Source organism: Canis lupus, chromosome 16, assembly GCF_003254725.2.
Source record: "Canis lupus dingo isolate Sandy chromosome 16, ASM325472v2, whole genome shotgun sequence".
Classification (NCBI taxonomy): Eukaryota; Metazoa; Chordata; class Mammalia; order Carnivora; family Canidae; genus Canis; species Canis lupus.
In genome coordinates this window covers 4710427-4732830 of record NC_064258.1, presented here as the reverse complement: position 1 = coordinate 4732830, position 22404 = coordinate 4710427, and the positions used below count along the sequence as shown (strand labels likewise).

Below are 22404 nucleotides of genomic sequence, written 5' to 3'. Positions count from 1 at the left end.
TATTAAAAAACCTGAATTTTTATCAGCTGAAAAAATTGGAGCATAGAAATATTTTATGCAGTATTTGAATTGCTAATTAAGCGTGGGATTTATTTTAGGGTTGGAGTTTCTGAAATAGTGGAAATAACAGCTGTGACTGTTCATGTTGTGCATTTGAGACTCCGCACTCTTAGGCAAAATGGGCAGAGTATAAAATAGCCCATCTCTAATATGGGACACTTGAATTTATTATACAGCTCTCTCTACACTGAAGGAAATTGACTGATGTTCTCATTCTGCTGTTAGTAACAAAACAGTTCTATTTCCCTCCCTCCCTCCTTCTCTCTCTCCCTCCTCCTCCTTCTTCTCTTTCTCTCTCCTTCCCTCCCCACTGCCCCCTCACCCCCACCCCGCACCTTTCTCTCTCAATCCCCTATTTTGCAAATGGTTTTGTAGAAAGCAGTTGGGAATTCCGAATTCGCCCTGTAGAAATGATTTTTAAAACAGAAAGTGACTCTGCACAATAAGTATAAGCCTGTTTTATAATATTATCTACATTTTAAAAGGAGTTCTACTTTCCAGGAAACACCTGAAAAGTCCTAAAGCTTCCTTATAGTTACATAAAAACAGGCAATAAGTAGGACACGGTAATGAAATCTGCAAAAGACCTCTGTTTGATTCTATTTTTGCCACTATGGGTTCATGGGAATTCCTTAAACTCTGGCAGCCTTAGTTTTGGCCTTATCTGAAAAATAAGAATAATAATAACTATAATGCAGAAGATTTTTCTAAAGATTAAATAAGGCGATGCGTGTGGACGTCTTTGTGTAGGCCTTCTTCTGAGTTGCATATAAATACTCAGTAGCAACAGCACAAACCTGTGTCTGAGATTGAAAATCAGATTCCTCATGACAGAGGGAGGGGCCGGCTCCCTAAATAATGTTTTATTGATTTTAAAAATATGAAGCAGGTTTGCCAGATGTCAGGATTAAGCAGAGCAGAATGATTGGTACTCCGGTCTTCACTTTATTAGTCTATTTTGGGGTGTTTGGAATATTTCAGAATGAAAATGGTGAGACAAATAAAGCAGTTGAAGAGAACTCAAGATTGGGCCATGGTAAAGTGCTGACTTATTTTTTTCTTTCTTTCTCTTGCTTTAAATTAACCTTTTTACTGCCTTGGTGATGAAAGAGTACATTTAGCTTTATGTGAAAGTGAGCTATAATGAAGATATGGAAATAAGAGAAAGGAAAGTGCTTACATAAAATTAAATTGTTGACCTTAAAGTACCAGTAAAGTAAATTTTCTGGCAGTGGCATTTTTTTGTTTGTTTCAAAGTAAAAGTGGCTACCTATATAGAGGAATAAAATGGAGTTTTATACCTTCTCACTCAAATTGGAAAGACTGTTTTGTAAATTCTGGTGATTAATTAAATATAGAATATAGGCCACTGTATTAAATTCTAATCAAGACAGCAAGAAAATGGTACATTATGGTTATATGTTTATGTTGCTCAAATTTCACTTAGAAATCTGTATGAAAATTGCTTTAGCAATAGAATAGAGAAACATTTCTCCTGATTTAAACTTGTGTGTTTCTCTTTCTTTGTTTTAAGTAGTGTCACAAGCTATGGCATATACAAGTGCTTGATATGAATTGCTTCTTTATATTTTTAAAAAGATTTTATTTATTTATTTATTTTGAGAGAGAGAGAGAGAGAGAGTCAGTGAATGAGTGAGTTGGAAGGGAGGGGAAGAAGGAGATGGAGAGAGAGAATTTCAAGAAGACTCCACTCTGAGTGCAGAGCCCTACCTGGGGCTCGATCTCATGACCCTGAGATTATGACCTGAGCCAAAACCAAGAGTCAAACACTCAACTGACTGAGCCACTCAGGCACTCTGTTGCTTCTGTATCTTAAACATATCTTCCTGGTAATTCTTAGTGCCTTAGAGTAATTTTGACCAGTTTTAATCTTTTACATCATGTTATTTTTTTTCACAGAAGCATAGAATGACAAGGTAGGGAGGGACTTCAGAGTAAATTCATTCATCTAAGATTTTGCTCAAAAAATTTCCATTTTTTTATTAGGACATTTTTGATGAGTAGTCATCTGGTCTTTGAATATTTCTTATGACAGTGAATGCACTACCTTTTATGGCTGCTTGTTTTGCTATTAGGCACATTTCCTTCAACTAAGAGGAAGTAATGTTATGTCTCTAATGTAAGTTATAGTGTAATTTCCAGGGAATAGCAGTTAGCCACATTATATTTAATCTGATTTGTTTATGAGTATCCCCAACTGACATCTGAAATATGAATTTTTTTATGATTTTATTTATTCATGAGAAGCACAGAGAAAAGCAGAGACATAGGCAGAGGGAGAAGCAGGCTCCCTGAGGGGAGCTTGATGAGCTTGATGAGGGACTCAATCCCAGGACCCCAGGATCAAGACCTGAGCAAAAACCAGCTGCTCAACCACTGAACCATCCAGGTGCCCCCAAATAAATTTTTTAAAAAACATTTTCTTGATGGTAATAATAAGGAGACAGAACAAAAGTACACATAACTTAAATGTTAATTTCGTATTCTCTAGCATTAAACATTTAAACATTTTAAACATTTTAACATCTGAACTTGAGAATAGGATTCTACAGTTGCATTATGGGTTCTAATCTGCAAAATCCTACAAAACTTGGGAAATTCTCAAGTCAATACCAGCATCACCAAGATCACCACCAGCACCAATAAAACCTGTCAAACTGAATCACAGTCACAACAGAAAACTTTTGATGGCCTTGCCGGTATTACCTCTTAAGTCCAGAATATATTGCCTTGATTGTTCCCATCCAGTATCTACAATAGTAAGATAAAATGAATATTACTTTCTTCCAGATGTCAAATGGAATTAGGTAAAATAACTTGAAGTGATGCCTTGCTTCACGTCGCCACATTTTTCAGCTTACATTACCTATTCTCCATGGAGATGGGTGGTATATTTTTCTTCTAATAGAGGGGAAAGCACTGACAGCCCATTGTGATGAAGGCTTCATTGTTAATGATTGCTGTGAGGGTTGGAGAGAGAGGAAGGAAGACTTATCCATATCAATGTAATAAGTGTACTGTCCTTTCAATCATCAGCAGATACAGACTTCTCTATCCAGGGGCTCGGTAATGTAATTGATTTTGATAGGAATTAAAATGCAACAATAGCAGAACCGCAGCAAATACTTCAACTTTTTTTTTGTGTTTTATCTCAAAGCCTTTCATCTGATTATGTGTCTTAAGAAATATAGCACACACAGAGAAAAAAACCCATACTGAATGCTGAAAGTAACTATTAAATCTTGCTGAGTATTCAGATTAATGCAAAGAGAAATAAAAACATGAATACTAATTTTGGAACTGGGAATATTTGATAATAAGCAGACCTGCCTACTAACAAACAAGAACTTCTAGCTGCATACCTTAAAACCACGTGTATTTTCTTTGTTCTGAAAATATAGATCATGTAGATGTGGAGGGGAATATTGTATTCATAATTATTTTCCTTTTGTATGAAGAGTTATTTTTTAAAGGATTAATAAGTGTCATTGAATGAAACTTCCAAGGCAAAAATTGAGGAAATCCTATGACTACTGATAGCTTTGTTCCCTTCCCAACCTTTCCCTCTGCTAGTCCTGTGAAAGCAATGCAGTCATTAACTCTGAGCCCCTTTGGTGAGGTAAAGAAAGATTATAATCTGTGTGCCCTGCTTACATCACTGAGTTTTTGGGATCAGATAGCTGGAAATATGTTACAATACTCTGGTGTCAATAATGAATCTCAGTGATATGAAACATTGTTTTGATATTAAGTGAAATTTGTCTAATTTGAATGTCTAATTTCAAGTAGCTAGAGTTTTAGAATTTTATCCCTGTAAGTATTGTTAAAAGTTTAATATTTTTAAGTGAGATTTTCCCTACTCTAGATTAATGTAGTGTTGCTGTAAATGGACAAAAGAAGTAACACTTCTAAATATTTTAATGCTCGGTTATGTCTATTATAATATAATATATCTATGTTTGGGGTTGACTCCTCTGTGATATTCAGCAATTTCTTTTACTAACCAAGTTTTCTGTATGTTATCTTAAAACAATCCATTTGCACCTTTAATTCATTTAAAATTACTAGAAAGTCTATAAAAACTGCTTAACATATTTCAAATTATTCAAGACATACGTGACATCACTTCATTCTCATATAAATATTATAAGGTGAAATCTATTTTTTGTAGATAAGGTAGTTTGTCAATGAAGATGTTGTAGTTTATAACTTTATTCCAAAAAAAGGAAATAGGATATACCATGAGAATTACATAAGATTTATATGGAGAAAATTTCATTTCCACTTTAAATAAAGAACATGGTACTGTTTGCACTGTTTTATTTTCTCAGATAATATACGATATGTAATCGTAAGAATGTTTGAAAAATGAAGTAATAAAGCTACTATTTTTAAAAAAGGATTCAGGATAACTAAACATGATTCAACAATCCTAAAACGTGAAGACAATTTTCTTTATATGATGAATATAGAATGAGAATATATTTCAGTTGGTAAACTTAGACAAAACAATTCTGAATACAGAATTTTAAGAAGAGGGTGAGTGAATATTCCAATGCGAAAATCTTAAGTCTCCTGCTAAAAGAAGAAAGTTCAGTATGAAATACAGATCCAGTAGTCATAAGTAAATGTCTGAAGAGTGTGGTACATAAAATAGACGATCCCCCTCATCTCTCACATGTCCTTTCCCTCCATTGCCCTCACTTTTATAGTTCTATATATCAAATAAGGACATGACTGTTAATGTATAAAAAGGTAATACTAAGACCAAAAATATAAGAAGTCCTAACAAGAAAATTACTAGCAATGTTTTGTTGAAAGGTAACTGTTTTTTTTTCTCTAATATTGCTCTTTAAAAAAATATTTTTTTTATTTGTTCATGAGACAGAGAGAGAGGCAGAGACATAGGGGGAGGGAGAAGCAGGATCCCTATGGGGAACCCGATGCAGGACTTGATCCTAGGACTCTTGGATCCCAGGATCACGACCTGAACCGAAGGCAAATGTTCAACCACTGAGCCACCCAGGTGTCTCTCTAATATTACTTTTCAGACTTTTTGATTCCAGGGTTAGGAGCAATCATCAAGTATGATCAATAGCTTTTATCTAAAAAAAAAATGTGTGGAACACGGATAAGGCTACCTATCAGAACCTGAATTTGTTCATATCCCAAATTTGAGGGCAATTTTACTTGTTAACCTTGTGAGAATATTGATATATAACCTGATGAGAATAGATTAACTGTTTATTTTGTAAGAAAATAATAGTAATAATAACCATACAGTAAGGAAGTATAGATTCTAGTGTTGATTTACCTTTTTGTTATTATTATTATTATTATTATTATATTATTATTTTTGGCTAGGAAATACAGAACAAATTTAAATTCATTTGTAAATTTGAAATTTGAAAATTTGTAAATTTTTGCTAAGAAGCTCAAAGCTTTCTGATATCATTCAACTGAGGTTAACATTTGTATATAACTTCCAGAAACTTCTTCATAGACATTTCATACATATACTATATCCACTTACAGCCCAGAAAACACACACACACACACACACACACACACACACACACACACACACACAGACTTCTTTGTTGAGTCTTTCTGAAGCCTACATCAGTACTACAGGAAACTTTAGTCAAGTTATAGTTCAAAACCTTTGACAGGACTGTAGTTATGAAAAGACTCTCTGGGGACACCTGAGTGGCTCAGTGGTCGAGCATCTGCCTTTGGCTCAGGGTGTGGTCCCAGGGTCCTAGGATTGAGTCCTGCATTGGGGTCCCCTCAGGGAGTCTCTCTCTGCCCATGTTTCTGCCTCTCTCTTTGTGTCTCTCGTGAATAAATAAATAAAATATTTTTAAAAAATAAATAAAAAGTCTCTCCCAAGAGTTTCCATGCCCTGAAGCCACGCTAAAGGACGTCTGTTAGTGGTTCAATGTTTCAAAGCAGGAACTGCAAAGCAGAAATTAGAAAGGGGTATATTACTCTAAGCTGGATAGTCAACTGAAATGGCAAAGGAGACATATAGCAAGGCAGGTCATGAAAGGGACAGCAAAAAGATCAAGGTCACCAAGAGACAATGTGTCTCCCATAGCATTCTTTTATTTGGTTTGCAAAGTGCTCAACTTTGCTTCTTCAGAGCAAGAACTATGCTAAACCGTGCTCTTGAGTTTTCGTTGAAAGCGCCTAGTAGTTCCACTAAACTGACTCGCATGTGTTGTGACCTGCTGGTAAAAAGTTTGATTTCTGCACTCAGCTAGTTCTGCATGAATAAAGAGGAACTGCTACAATCTTTCATCTCAAAATGCTTTGCAACCCATAACTATATGTTCCACTACCCACTCTGACCACTTTTTTGCTCCTTTCTTGCTTCATATTACTGAATTATATTAACTGTGGCTATATTATATTAACTGTGGCTTAATTATATTAGCTGTGGCTTAATGCTTTATAAATGTTTTCTAGTTGCATTTTAAGCTCTGGTTATTTTTTTTTCCCTGCACTAGATTATAAATTCTTTGAAAGCAGAGACGATTTCCTCTTTTTTGAGTATCACCAAATAGATTCAAGTAGAGTTTGCTGTCTATGAAACAATCAATATTTTTTATTTTTGTTAAGTGAGTTGCCATAATTTGTGATTCTTGCAATATATGTTTAAACTTAAAATGAAATTCTTAGTGATATGGCTTTCCTTGTAATTAAAAAAAATAAATTTATATGTTGAATGAGAAGTTAATCGATTCTCTGTGCTAAATATTGTGTGTTACATCGGAAATATTTAAATTCTGAATATTGATGATCTCGTTGGGTGTTTTGTGAAATTAGAACTTGTTCAACAATTCTGAAGGAGTTCAGGATGTTCTGGATTGTGTTTTGTGATTGACTGTTTCCATTGTATTCAACACTTGCTTTCATGTGTATCAAACTGGATCTTGCAGTGTGGACTTTCTTTGATCATTACTTACTTATGACATTGTGCTAAGTCTTATCTCAGGCCTAGCAGAGTGAGTGCCGTGCTGAATACTGCAGCAACAGCTCTTTTTTTCCCTTGTACTGAAATATTGATGATCAGGGAAGTTACTGTTGTGTTTAGTTTCAACTGTTATCACTGGCTTATCCAACTGAAGCTTAATGGGCCAAAGGCATATTGACCAGTGGGAAGGGAGTGCCTAATGACCCAATGACAAAGTTTAGGTTTCTAAAATAGAGTATTATAAATGCAAAATATTAATATATTTTTTGAAAAATTCACCCAGAACAATTTCCAAGGTAATTTTTCTCCTGTGGAAAAAATGTGGATGTGCAATCAGAAAAGAAAGCTGGACTCAACACAAATCAGGAATGATTGAAATGTGAACAAACAAGAGTTTAAGCAGAAGCTGATAACTTTATCTGAATGCTGGTAAACTTTAGAAGAGAAAAAAGAACCTAGAGCAGACGGTAGCCAATCTAGCATTGCATGGCTGCCAATGCCAAAATGCTACCCTTTCAGGATCGAGCCAGCAGTGATAGATGGAATAGTATATTAAGTTGAGCAAATATTGGAAAAAAATGCCCGAAGAAGTAAACTCAGTTCAATCAACAGTTATCTATAACCTACCTCCCCCCATGTCCTAAGTAACACTATTGGACCTTCAATGGATATTTTTTGAGTGAATAAAAAAAGACAAGTACACTTCCAAGATGCTTAGTACCTCAAAGAATTTACTATGTATTCATGTTTACTTGGAAAATGATTCCATGTTTTAAGATGAAACATCCACTTATAAAATGAGGTGTTACAAAAATCATAAGAATCACTTTGTATTATTAAATCATATAAAATGCTGAAGAGACACATGCATTTTCCCCTTTTTTTCCTATTTTCAGATCTACTTTGTACAACTGGACTATGGTTAAGGTGAGTTTTCAAGATGTCTATACTCTTAATGTTTTTAGACTGTTTTGTTTTGATAATTATCTGTTTCATATGTTTACTTTTTTACTGTAAAACTTGCAAAATGATTTAAAACCTAGGAAATACCTTTCTTGGAGCTCTTCTTTACTCTGAAGGAGATTTTTAACTCTCGACAAGTTTAGTGGCAAAAAAGAATTTATCCATTAGGAAATAATTTTAGTGGACAATATAGAGGCCACCAAAGGATCTGAAGTAGAGTTTGGAGTGTTGAATTTTATAAGCAAGGTACATAGTGCATTATAGAAGCTAATTCTGCACTATAGATGTCTTGAAAATATATAGCCATTAGTCTCCTCAAGTGAATTTTACTAGAAGACCTTGAGAAGCTGTGTATAAGAGCGAGAAATAGGAAAACTTGCAATCCAAGTTTCCTTGGGTTAATATTCCCTGGAGAAAGCAGAAACTTGCTTAGTTTCACTGGATTGGCCACTTTTAATAATATATTTGAAAACAAATGAAATTTAAAGAAATGCTTACTAATATCAATCTTATTAGTCAATTAAATTGTCAAATCTTAACATTGAAAGAAATCTCTTTCTTTAAGGACAGAGTTCTTCCTTCCAGCCAATGCAGAAATCCCTTTTATCCTATCTTTAACATAGCCAACTGATCTTCGGCAAAGGACAATGATAATGTAATGAAGAAAAGGCAGTCTTTTAACTGGTCCTGGAACAACTAGACACAAACCTCACAAAATGAACAAAATGTACTGCAAACAGATAATAGACCTAAATATAAACGTATAAAAATCAACTCAAAATAGATAATGGATCTAAATATAAAACGTAAAACTATTAAACTCCAGAAGATAAGGTGGGAGGACAATACAGATAAACTTGGGGATGTGATGACACTTAAGCCATAACACCAAAGACTGCATGCATCTTAGGTGATGGTTTATGACTTGCAAATTGATAACTCAAAGGTCAGCTAGCCTCTTGTCCCTTAAATCCTTGACAATATGTAAGCCATTCTAAACCTTGGCAAAACCTGAGATATCAGAAATCAGGGAAAACCTCCGACCCTTCATCCCAAAGACTAAGATAATGTCATTAATAACTCAAAGGGATTGAGTTATTAAATTGAAAAAAGAGAACATAAACTTAAATTTCCTTCATACCTAGGTCTGTTGACTGAGAGACACATTTGCATATTGCCAATTGACTTTTGATGTATAAATTGACCAGAGTAACTTAGACAAATTTTAGATATTTTTGGATGGATTTTCTTAAAAAACATCATATGTTAAGTGTAGAGTAACCATGGAGAATCATAGTGAAAAAATAATTAAAGCTCTGACAGATGATATCAGTGATTGTATCTATAGATTTAGGCTGTTAAAAGCTTGTTTAAAGTAAGTCCAAGGACACAAACAAGAGCTACATTAAAAAAATTAATGTGGACATTAACATATTAATGTCACATAATAATACAGAGAATCCTGAAGGTTAGGTTATCCCTAATATAAAGAAGCTGGTATTACTACTGAGCTCTTTTTTTAAATTTTATTTATTTATTCATGAGACACACACACACACACACACACACACACACACAGAGGCAGAGACACAGGCAGAGGGAGAAGCAGGCTCCATGCAGGGAGCCCGACATGGGACTCGATTCTGGGACTCCAGGATCACGACCTGGGCTGAAGGCGGTGCTAAACTGCTGAGCCACCTGGGCTGCCCACTATTGAGCTTTCTCAATATCTTCTGATAGTTGATCCTCTATGATATATATTGTGTATTTCTGACACTACACAGATGTACATTCCATTATGGGTAAAGTTGAGCACCTAAATATTAATATTAAAATGTCAGTTGAACAAAAGAATGAGGATGAACGAAAAATCATCTCCACCAACTTCAAACGATGGGGAGGGTTGTTGCAGACTCAACAAAGAAAATCAAGTTAGGCTAGCATGAGGCAAGAATGTAGTCCGTACCAATATCTTTCAATGTGTTTCTCATACTTTTAATAACATGTTAATATTGCAATACTCAGGAATTCTTCTTTAAAAAATATCACTTTTATTCTTTGTGCAATTTCCTGTTTACAAAAAAAGCATATCAAGTGCCTTTCCATTTGGATGCCTATTTAGAAGGTAGTGGTATAATAAGATGTGCAAACAACTGACCTCCACTCCAAGCAAGTGTGCACCGCCTAACCCTAGCTGTCTCTACTGTACACAAGAAAAAAAAATATGAGCTTTATTCAGATGTCCTGAAATAAATCTTGACATTAGACAATAAAAAAATTTCAACTCTACCTGATTAAAGAAACTTTAGAGGAGTATGGTAAAGTCAGAAGCTGTTTTGTTTAACCTCAAAAAAAAAAAAAGTTCTGAAGAAGTGAGTATTGTAACAATAATTATATGTTCCTGTCATTGATCATATTTTCGGTGATAGTAGTTAACTTTCAGATTTTCACATTTTATGCGTGTGCTGTTATGAGTCTGTGGATCTACAGAGTACACATACACAACACTACATTGTCTTGAAATAAGTTACTCACAAAGAACCTACAAAGAGTAGGTCCTTGTGGTAGGATTCTCTGTAATGATTCCACCCAGAAAAGCAGATGATTCTAACAGATTAAAAAAAAATACAAAACAGCAACGAAAGGAGCTTTTTAATGGCATTTAAATTGTAATTATAAATAGAGAATTGATTTCTAAAGTGATCTGGTGGGTTTTGAACATATTTATTCACTCTCAGTGACTTTTAAATTGAATGTTCTGAGTTTATAAATCAAAAGATCATTTTCACCTGCCAGTGTTGTAAATTCCACCTGCAATCTATTAATCAAGCTATGTTCCTTTCCTCTGACATCATCAGCAGTAATAAAGATTCTGCAGATGGAACTTAGCCGATGGTGTTGTAGTTGATGTATGGGACAAAAAGAATCCAGCCTGCTCTTTCATAACTGCATTGGCTCAGCAGGACGTAATGGTGTGAAAAACTTGTTTTCTGTTACTGAGGTAAGTAGATACTGGGCCAAGACACCTAGGGAGAAAAAAAAAAAGTGTTGAGTGAAACTCTGCAAAATTCACCATCTGGCATCAGCCATCCTTACTGTTTTCTTCGGTTCACGTGGCTCCCTATTCATTAAATTATATTTTGTTTCATTATAACAGAAGTACAGATGGAAAGGCTGATGGGCAAAACAAAATCACAGGATTTCCTTCTGATGTGTAGATTCATAATTTCTTATAATGGTTTGTCTCTTCTCTGTTGTAATTGAATAATCAACTAGCACAAGATGTTCATTATGCAGCTCAAGAATGACCCGACCCAAACTCCAATGAAATGTCGACCCTTTAAAGGATAATAATGTATTTGAAAAGAAAAGCAGGTAAAATGTGTACAGTATCAAAAAAGAATCACAGAATATTTTTAGAGAATGCCCAATTCTATCTCTTCATTATAGATAAGCAGAAAAGAATGCCATTACATGCCTCAAGTTCAAAAGTGAGCTACTGGGAAAGAAATTATCCAAATCTGAACTTTCTGACTTCTCTTTCCAGTGTTCACTTTGTCACATTTTTTAAGTCAAGTAAGCCTAAATTTCAATCCTGACTGTATCATTTATATTGGCTTTATGACATTGGGCAAAATTATTTTGAGAGTCAGTTTCCTCATGTCTCAAGTGAAAATAACAAGGTAGTTCATGAGATTACATTGAGAATTACATAAGACTACTCATTCAAAGCACCAAGAATAATTTGAGGCATTTTAGGTACTACATAACAGGTACTATCGTTAGTACATATCATCACTGTGATGGTTAATTTGATGTGTCAACTTGGCTAGACTATGGGGCCAGTTCTTTGGTCAAACACTAGCACAGATATTGCTGTGAAGGTAGAAGAGATTAACATTTACAATCACTTGACTTAAAATGAAAAGATTACCCTGGGTAATGCAGGTGAGCCTTATCTAATCAGCTGAAAGCTTTAAGAGCAGCTACTGAAATTTCTGAGAGAAGAAGCATTTCTGCCTCGATACTGTAACATGGAAACCCTATCTGAACTTTTATTCCAACAGCCACCTGCCTGCCGTATGGATTTTGGACTTGCCAGTCTCCACAATCATGTAAGCCAATTCTATCTATCATCTATCTATCTATCTATCTATCTATCTATCTATCTATCTATCATCTATCTATATCTATCTATTATCTATCTATCACCTATTGTTGTTTCTCTAGAGAGCCCTGATATATTAACTAGAGAAACTGATAAAAGAGTGAAGCAAATGACTCCTCACTCCTATAATATAAAACATTTCATTATTCTAAAACAATGTCTAATTCTACATACCTCGGTTACATAGTTGCAACGAAGCTCCACTGACATATTTAAATGTAATCATTTTATCCTTACTCTAATGTATGAAATATTAGAGTTGTATCAGGCATTGACTCCCTTAATCCAAGCTCTTGCTCTTCTTTTTGCAGATCAAGAAACAGTTTTAGCAAAGTCATTACACTTCTTACAGGAAAATGGAGACTGGAATTCAGATCCTCTTATTGGTATTTAGTAAGTTCACACTTTCCAGCATACATTATAGTGCTTAGATTATTTTTTCAATGACTTGATGTGGCAGTTTGAGTCTGTCGTATGTGGGATACATGCTCTTAATATTTTAGCAAATGGGATAAAGAATATTTTCATACCTTTAAATTTGTGGCCTTATCATGGGGGTATTATTTTTATCTCAAATGATAAACAAGGGTAATTTTAAATAAAAATAGATAATTTAATGATTAGTAAGCAACTGCATAAATACTATCATCATAGTTATTTATCCACTCATGCCTCCATTGTTGTCTTTCCTGAGAAAAAATGCTGACTCATTAAGGCTATTTCTAGATACTGACATTTATGCCAGGGAAGAGTCATCATCTTCATAACATATATATATTTTTAAATTTTCTGGTCATTTTTTTCATCTACATGGACTTATTGAAAGAAATCACACAGCTTATTTAGAAGATGGAGATAGTTAAAAATTGGCTGAGGAGTATAAATTTGTAGAAGTTAATAATCTTCAGAAAGAAATGGATTGTGTTAAATTTATAAATATTTAGAAATCTGTGTTCCACTATTAAGAGTCAGGGAATTGCCTCATCCATGGTCAGAAACCTTTCTGAGGCTGCCACACACTTAATCCAGCAGAATGAGGCACCCCTTCTCTTACCCTCTAGGTTAGTGACAGAGAAGGAAAGTTTAGTAGGGGAGTCCAGACTTTCACTATTACCCCAGCCTAATGTTAAGGCCCTCCTCCCACCATATTCATGCTCCTGTAATGTCAGTGGAGGCCAGGGGGGAAACCTGAACTTCTACCCCCATCTGGCAGTAAGGAGATGGCATGACCCCTCCTACAGGAGCAGGGTCAGAAGAAGCCAGGTAAAAACAGAAGGTTTAAGTAAGTACTGGGGTCTCATAATGTAACACACAAGATATTCAGATAGCTGTTTAAAATTACTCAGCATACCAAGAACCAGGAACATCTCAGCTTGAGTGGAAAAAAGATAGACAAGAGACATCAACACTGAGGTGACAGGGATATTAAATTTATCTGAGAAAGAATTTAAAGTAGTCATTACAAGATGCTTCAGCAAGCAATTAGAAACATGCCTTAAACAAATGAAAATAAAGTGTTGCCAAAGAGACAGAAAACGGTAAAAAAAAAAAAAAGTAGAAGATACAAAAATAAACAAATGAAAATTTTATAACTGAAAAATAAAATAACTGGTATAAAAACTCAGTGGATGGCTCAGAAGCAGAATGGAAGGGACAGAAGAAAAACATACTGTAATAGAAATTATGCAATCTGAACGGCTGAGAAAATAGATTTTAAAAGAGAAAAGAACAGATCCTTTGGAACCTGTGGGAATATAAAAAGAAAAATTCTCACATTTATGTCATCAGCATCTAGAAGAAGAGTTGAAAAATACTCAAAATAATGGCTGAAAAATATCTCAAATTTATCAAAAGACATGAATGTAATGATTCAAGAGCTGAGTAAATCCCAATAGAATAAACTCAAAGTAATCCACACCAATACACATCATAGTCAAACTTCTGAAAACTAGAAACAAAGAAAAAAATTTAGAATAAAGACCTCTCAAAACTTAACAGTAAACAAAAAAATCCAATTAGAAAATGGACAAAAATATGAAAAGACATTTGACCAAACTATTGAAAGCTGCAAGAGAAAAATAATTAGAATCACTGATGATTTTTCACCATAAACCAGAAAAGCCAGAAGGAAGTGGCACCACATTTCCTTCAACTCCACTTGTGCCATTCAGAGTGTCAAGGGAATATAAGACAAGGAAAGAGTCACAAGTTGGACCCTGATTATGAAGAGGCAATTGGGCTATGGTTATATAGTGGGGCTCAGTGCTCAAGCAATCCCGTTGGGTGCATCTTGACTTTCTAATGCTAAATTTTTATGGTAAATGCGTAAGTCAGTATCCTCAGTCTGGGAAGGGCTTGGTGATGAGGGGGTTCAATAGCCTCTGGGGTTCAGGTTTAGGTCACACTAAAGTTTGAACAGAAGGTAAGACCCAGTAGAGGCATAGCTGAAAGTGAGCGGCTTATATCTAATGAAATGGGTTAGAACAAATGTGGATATTCTTATTGTTTGAGTGTAAAGGGAACCATAGAAATTAGGATGAAGAAAAGAAATGGAGGAGTGGAGTTATCAGTTTCCATGGCTTAAGGCTAGGCTAGATTTTTGTTTGTGTAATGATAATTGTTTGCTGTTTGTCCTCTGCTATGTTAGGATGGTAGGTGCTGAAAGAAAAGATCCTATGCTGAATGATGGTCAATGAAATAGTTCTGCTAGTAAAGTTGAAGGGAACAAATCAGGATGATGATCAGAGATGATAACATAAGCGCAGTGACTGGAAGTAAACAGGAGGCCACAGTGGTCGAGGAAATAGACACATCGACAAGTAGTCTTCTTCCTTGCCAGGTGATTGCCATTTGTGGCCATTTGCCAATAATGGCCTTTCTGCTTGGGTTTGTTGATAAATAGGGGAATCTGGGTGAAAAAATAGACTTTCAGGGTACCTAGCTGGCTCAGTCAGTAGAGCATTCAATTCTTGATCTCAGGGTCATGAGTTAGAGCCCCATGTTGGGTATAGAGATAGATCAATGGATAGATAATACATTGATAGATAGATGATAGATAAGTTTCTTTAAAAGAAAAAGAAAAAATAGACCTTATACTTTATTCTTGGGAACTTTTCTGTTCAGACTTGATATTTGTTTAAATTATGGCCAATTGATAATTACTGAAATTAATAAATTAGAATGAAGAAGAAAAGGAAGAGTGAGGAAAGAAAGAGAAGGAAGGAGGGAAGGGGGAAAAGCAAGAGAGAACAGGGAGAAAGGAAGAAAGAAGGAGAGCAAAGGGGAGAGAAAAAAAGAGGGATAAATTGAGTGGTAAAGAGAATGACAAAAAAGAAAAAAAAAAGGAAAAAAAGGAAAAGCCTTTTCCATACAGAAAGGCTAAGATGAAGAGTACTTTTTAACTTTGGGCCCTTAGACATCTATTTTCATGAAGTTTTAATACTTGATTTAAAAAATCAGAGAAAAGTACAATCCTATTACAGATCATTTCATAAAGGTCTCAGGAGTTAATATTGTGGCTAAAATTTTATAGAGAAAAAAAAGTCTTGGCTTTGGTTTGCACCTGACCTACCATCCAGCTGTCAGAGAGACTAAGAAACGGAGCACCTTTATGAGGACTTTGAAGGCTACAGAGGTTAAGAAAGTCTGCATTACTTACTCCTACCCACATTAGTCTTTCAGGTTTAAGAGAATAGATTATGTCATGTAGATAATTTTAAAGTCTTCCCAAAAAGAAAGTGAAGTTAATACAAAGTAAACTGAAAAAAAAAAAAAAAAACCTCTACAGAATTTTCTGTTAATGGATATGCCATAGTTTTTCTAATGATGGGATTCTGATAGGAACATTTCAGAGCCATATAAGGTGGTTGAGGGTAGAGTAGGTGGGTATAATCATTGCCTAATTTGCATCTGCAAGCAAACTGAGCCCCCCCCCCCAAAAAAAAATAGCATGACATGTAGATGAGGGTCAGAAGCCTGATATGCCAAACACAGGTTCACTAACAATGAGTCATTCCTCGGGACCTGGAAGGAATTGCATAATATGTCCATGTACAAACTGGATAAAGTGAGGCCAGCAAGGGTGGGATTGTCCTCAGACTGTCTTCAGACACCAGGATTTCCCGGGGCTGGTGGCATTTCCTCCTGGCTTTCATAGGGAAGCAAAAGGAGGCTGGAGCATTTTCAGGCAGAGGGAAGAGGGATATATGAATGGCAGCTCTTGAAGGTGAAAATAAATGCTGTGCAAGAGAGAATGAGAGGCTGAAGACTTTTTTCGGGAAAAGTCAGAGGAAGACAGCTAACTAGTCAAGACCGTGCTATGGATAAGGAGTTTGGATTTGATCTAATAAGTACTCAGAGATTGCTGTTAGGAGGAAATGAAATAACATATGTGAGAGCACTTGGTAAATGGAAAGACTCTATGCTAATGTGAGGCATTAATACTATTATTCTCATCCACTCCAGCCTGAGCAGGGGAGTGACATGATAAAAGCTCTACTTTAGAAGATTAGTGTGGGAGTGATGTGCAGAATGGCTGTAAAGGCAGGGGGAGTGTGGGTAAGGAGGTCTGCAGATACTGCTGAGCCAGCTCCACCAGGAGTTTAGAAGTATTCCTTAAGAAGTGGAAGTTCTTGGTTCTCTCCTCTCCCTCCCCACCATGCCCAGAGGGAGGCCTTCTTGTGGCCCAGAAGAGCCAGCTGACAATCAGAGCTTCTTTCGCCTAAAGATAAACTAAAAAAGAACTGTAAAGGATGCTTCCCTGGTACAAATGCTGGTGGAGTGTGTAGATGGTTCTGTGATTCTGCTTCTGCTTCTTCTGGATTTGGTTCAATATATTTCTCATCTTCCTGTGCTTCTCATTCAAGAGAGACAGATGTCAGGGTGCTCATATCAATCCATAAGTGGTTCTAGGAAAGAAAATTGCACGAAAGAGGAACAAAGGGCTCTGATTTTGGCTTCCTCATGGCTTCGGGGCTTCTGAGTACACACCTTATATTACTAGCGCATCATTAAAGTTAGGTGATAACTTGTTCCTACTTTCTCAAAAATAAAGCTTCAAATTCAATCCCCTTGTGTGCGTGGTAATAAAGTTTAATACCTCATTAACAAAAAAACCCATGAAGGAACATGCATTTTTAAACAAGATAACTCTTTAGGGAGGGAAAAAGGCCTGAGGTATAAAGAAAGGAGATAACATTGCTTAGAATAAAGGATCAAGATGGATCATATGAAACTTCAATTCACAGAAAGAATGATGTGTCTTACAAGTGAATGATGAACTGCCAGCAACAAAATTAGAAATCAATATGCTGTATAAAAATTAGTCAGAGTAAGACCAATAGCAAAATACAGTAATCATTTTTAGAGATGAGGTTGAGAATAAAAACAAAAGTACTTGGATCAGATTGAAAGCTGCCACACATTTGTCAAGGGAAAAATAGCAAAGGCTGTCAAAATATCATAGCCTTTTGTTCTTCCTTTTTTTTTTTTTTTTTTTTTTAGCTTAAATAAACAAAAATTCCCCAACTAGTCAATCTTTATAATTTGAGCCAGGTAAAGCTAGGAGTAGCATTCACTCATTAACAATTCCATTTATAACATTGTTATAATGATTGCAGGCTGTCTTGGAATACTAGAGTCTTGTTATAAGGGGGTACTTGGTGTACTTAACTGGGGACCCAAGAGGAGCCTTCAAGAGATCTGAGGCTTCAGTGCAGAGGTTCTGACCTCTGGCAAAGTATGTGCATGTGACACACACACACACACACACACACACACACACGCACAGCCTGGTCTCACTTAAGGCAAGTATGAAAAAGACATTAAGGAACTAGAAGGTATTATGCTAAGCAAAGTAAGTCGATCTGAGAAAGACAATGCCATATGATTTCACTCTTATGTGGAATTTAAGAAATAAAATGGTTGAACATAGGGGAAGGGAGGGAAAAAAATAAAATAAGATAAAAACGGAGAGAGAAGCAAACCATAGGAGACACCTAACTGTAGGGAAGAAACTGAGGGTTGCTGGAGGGGAGATGGGGTGAGGGGATGGGGTAACTGGGACATGGGCATTAAGGAGGGCACGTGATGTAATAAGTGCTGGGCGTTACAAGCAACTGATAAATCACTAAACTCTACCTCTTAAACAAATAGGACACTATATGTTAAACAAATTGAATTTAAATTAAAATTAAAAAAAGAAAAAGACATTAGTTTAAGATTTCTTCACTTCATAATGTTCCATAGAAAAGTGCTATATTTATTTGTAAGTCAGCAAAAATAAGTGAGAAATTCTAAGGTTCTCCACTTTAACCATAGGGATGTTACAGGGCTAGGAATTGAATATGCTTTTATGAGGTGCAAGAAAATGCATACAAGATCAGAAAGAAGAGAAAGATAAGGGAAAATAATCCCTTCATAGAGAAAGAAAAGTATATATGCGAAAGTGTAAAATAGAAATGTGCTTAACAATATATGACTTATAATTTATAGATCTTAAGAATGAGAAGTTGTTTTGTTTTGATAGTTTCTTACTATTTCTTCCTGGTTTCACTTGGCAATGTAGTTCCAATAAAACAAATGATGAGTCTAGACTAGACCATAAGAGGAAAGGCCTCGTTACACATGGAGCCAGATTTGTCTCATCCTAGGGAAAAGGATCCTCTAAGAGGAAATAAATATCTCCAGTTTGAGGTGGCACTTTCCCTAATTACTTATGTTTGCCATAGCAGTAATTTGAATGTAAAGCTAGGCTTTAATATACACAAGTACAATAACCGGTTATTGGGTATGGTATAAAGAAAGGGATTAATACTGTGTAAATGGCCTTTCTACCCATTTAATCAGGATTAAGGAACTCTCTGGGGAAATGGAACCAATTGAAGATAGATCAATATTGATATAGATAGATATAGATGTACAGGACATTTATTATAGGAACTGGCTCACAAGGTTACAGAGGCCAAGAAGTCCCACAGTTCTGCTGTCTGCAAGCTGGAAAACAAGGAAAACCGGTGGTGCAATTCAGTCTGAGTCTGAAAGCCTAAGAATTGGGGGGCTGGTGGTATAATTCTCAGTCTGAATCCAAAAGCCAGAGAACAAAGAACACAGAAGTCTGATGGCAGGAGAAGCTGGGTGTATCAGCTCTAGCAGGAAGAATGGATTCGACCTACCTCTACCTTTTTGCTCTATTCAGGCTCTGAAAGGATTGTTGGGGTACACTAGCACTGGTGAGAGCAATCTTCTTTCCTCAGGCTCCTGGCTCAAATGATAATCTCTTCTAGAGACACCCTCACAGACACACCTAGAAATAATGTTTTACTGGCTGTCTGGTCATCCCTTAGCTCAGTCAGTTTGACACATAAAATTAGTCATCATAGGTCTACCCCTCGTCACCTTGGCACCCATCTCCTTAAACCACACTTAATCTCCAAATAAAGACAGTAGCAAGTCATACTTCTACCTAACATGATAGACTATCCTGCTTACAACCAAAAATGCCTAATCTCTTTCTCAGAAGAGGAGATAAAGTCCTTGAGGGATATGTATTCTTCTCCTGATAACCTCATAACTCACATACTATAATGTTAAATTAACAACACTTAAATACATAAAGTCAATACATTTTATGTTACATAATAAAGGAATAAGAGAGGGAAGAAAAGAGAGTATTCGTTTAATGTATGTTACAGTTGCATGCTCTCTCTCTCTCATATATATATACACATAATAATTACAAAATAAGGGGAAGTATTTAATTATTCATCATTATTTCTGTAATTGCTAACATGGTTCTACTGGTATTTATAATTACAGCCTTCTACTACCCATTCCATAGTCCCTTCACCTTAAGCAAGAACTTCAGTTGATCTTGACTTTTTACTTGATGGTTTGGCTCAAACCTTCATTCTTGAAGAGTCTGGGCCATTAGAAGTCCTACGTGGATTGAGTTGTTGTAGTTTTCCTTTGACTTCAATTACAAGGCATGCTCATACTAAGCAATGCCCAACAGGATCTCCTGTATTCCAGACGTAGTCTTCTATACCTCTATTATAGAAGAGTAGTCCAGTTTTCCTTGGTAGTCAGGATCAATCACCCTAGCCGACACCGTAATTCCTTTTTAACTTGTTGATTCAGAGGCACAAGAGGCCTAAGGTGGCCATGTGGCTGTGCTAACTACCAGTTCAATGGGCTCATCGTTGTGTTTTCTACTGAAAACATTCCTCCCAGTGGAGTTAGAATCTCTAGGCCAACAGATTATAAAATGTATGAGAACAGGGAACAAAAATTTTGCTAGTGGGTTTCTAGGGGTACCTGTAAATGGTGTCACTCTCATTTTCACGCCTTGATTCCTGGATTCCTGAATCCTGGCTATCCAAGAAATAGCACTGTATATCAGATGCTGATTCAGAGCATATATAGCCTCCTGGACAACCTTGCCCCAGCTCTACCAGGTATTGCCACCTAGCTGGCTCTGTGACTGGTCTTCAGAAAGCCATGCCACTGTCATATCAAGCTGGGCTGCTTTAGGATGGTGAGGAACATGATAAGGTCAGTGAGCATGAGCATGGCCCACTGTCCCATTTCTTTTGCTGTCCCATTTCTTTGGTCCGTGCAATGCTGTGTGGAATACTATGATGGTGGATAAGGCACTCTGTAAGTTCATGGGTGGTAGTTTCGGCAGAAGAATTGTGTGTGGGAAGGCAAGTCTGTATCCAGGGAGTTTGCTCCAATAAGGACAAAATGCTGTTCCTTCCATGATGGAAACAGTCCAATATAATCAACTTGCCACAAAAAGGCTGGCTGATCATCCTGGAGAAGGGTGTTATTCTGGGTCTCAGTGTTAGTCTCAGGGGCTTTGCTGCTGGCAGATTGGGCACTCCCAAAGCAGGTGTAGTTGGATCAACCTTGGTGAGTCCAACTCCATTATGCATAATCTCCATGTCTGTGTCCCATTATAAGTGCTCATCAAAGGCATCCTTCAGCAGAGGATGGTTTTAATAATTAAGTGGATAGGACAATTCATTATCTGGACAGTGGAAGGTTCTTTGGAGAAAGAGGCTGACTTGTATCTATAGGATATCTTCATGTATTTGCCCAATTAGGCAGGTCTGATAAGATACATCTTCCCCAAATTTGTCACCAATTTCCCATTCCTATTCCTTCTAAGTTCCTGATCATCCATTAAAACCACTGGTCATAGTCCATGAACACTGGTCTTCTCAATTTTAGGGTCCATTATGTTCATTTGATATAAGTGGGCCAGAAGCTTAAATAGTAGAGATGATAGTATGAGTCCATAGAGAGGGGATCATCATGAAAGCCAGTGGGGTGTCACATACCCACTGTGGAAACACACTTACTTTAAGTGAATGGTCTTGAGGTTTGTGACCTCTTTCTAGAGCCTGAACTGTAAAGGGATCCTACCTTATTAATACCATCTAATAAATAAGAATTTTGGGGTCTCCCTAACTCCATGGTTACTATGTGCTATTGTTACATAAAATTAGATTCTGCTGTGTTCTGAATGTTTGCATTGCTCCAAAATTCGTACTGGAAAGCCCACTCCCAAGGTGACAGTTTTAGTAGATGGGGCCTCTCGAAGTGATTAGGTCAGGAGGGCAGGGCCTTCATGAATGAGACTAAGACCCTTACAAAAGAAGCCTGGGAGAGTTCCCTAGCTCCTTTCATCACAGGAAGCCACAGCAAGAAGTCGACTGTGTACAACGATGAAGAGATCCTTCATCAGGATGCTGCCTGCTGACACTGTGATCTTGGACTTCCCAGGCTCCAGAATTGTGAGAGGTAAATTTTGGCTATTTTATAGGCCGCCCAGTCTTTGGTATTTTGTTGTAGCAGCCCAAATAGACTAAGATGGATTTTAATATATATTTTGCATGTTTTTAAAAATTTTTAAAAAGATTTTATTTATTTATTCATGAGAGACACAGAGAAAGAGGCAGACAGATAGGCAGAGGGAGAAGCAGACTCTGCAGGGAGCCCAATGTGGGACTCCATCTCAGGACCCTGGGGCCATGCCCTGGGCTAAAGGCAGACACTCAACCACTGAGCTACGCAGGCGTCCTGTTTCTTAACTTTTTAAAAGGTTTTTTTCCCTTTTTATATCCTGAAAATGGTTATGCTTTACGATAGTCTTCTTGTTTTCTTCCAACAGATTTACTAACAGTATGGACAAATTAACTTTACACTACAG

The 22404-nt window shown here is 36.4% G+C and overlaps 2 long non-coding RNA genes across 2 annotated transcripts in view; both read left to right on the top strand.

The window, feature by feature from the left end:
- Window positions 1-3049: 3049 nt before the first annotated feature.
- LOC112651025 (uncharacterized) lies at window positions 3050-12851 on the top strand. The gene is made up of 5 exons (XR_003130556.3): window positions 3050-3147; window positions 7957-7987; window positions 10882-11024; window positions 12091-12138; window positions 12503-12851. It is a non-coding gene; the product is annotated as an uncharacterized LOC112651025 (long non-coding RNA).
- A 7967-nt stretch (window positions 12852-20818) lies between these two features.
- LOC112651023 (uncharacterized) overlaps window positions 20819-22404 on the top strand; it is a 56433-nt gene continuing 54847 nt past the window's right edge. The window contains exon 1 of the long non-coding RNA XR_003130555.3: window positions 20819-21995. This is a non-coding gene — a long non-coding RNA (uncharacterized LOC112651023). The remainder of the gene's footprint in view (window positions 21996-22404) is intronic.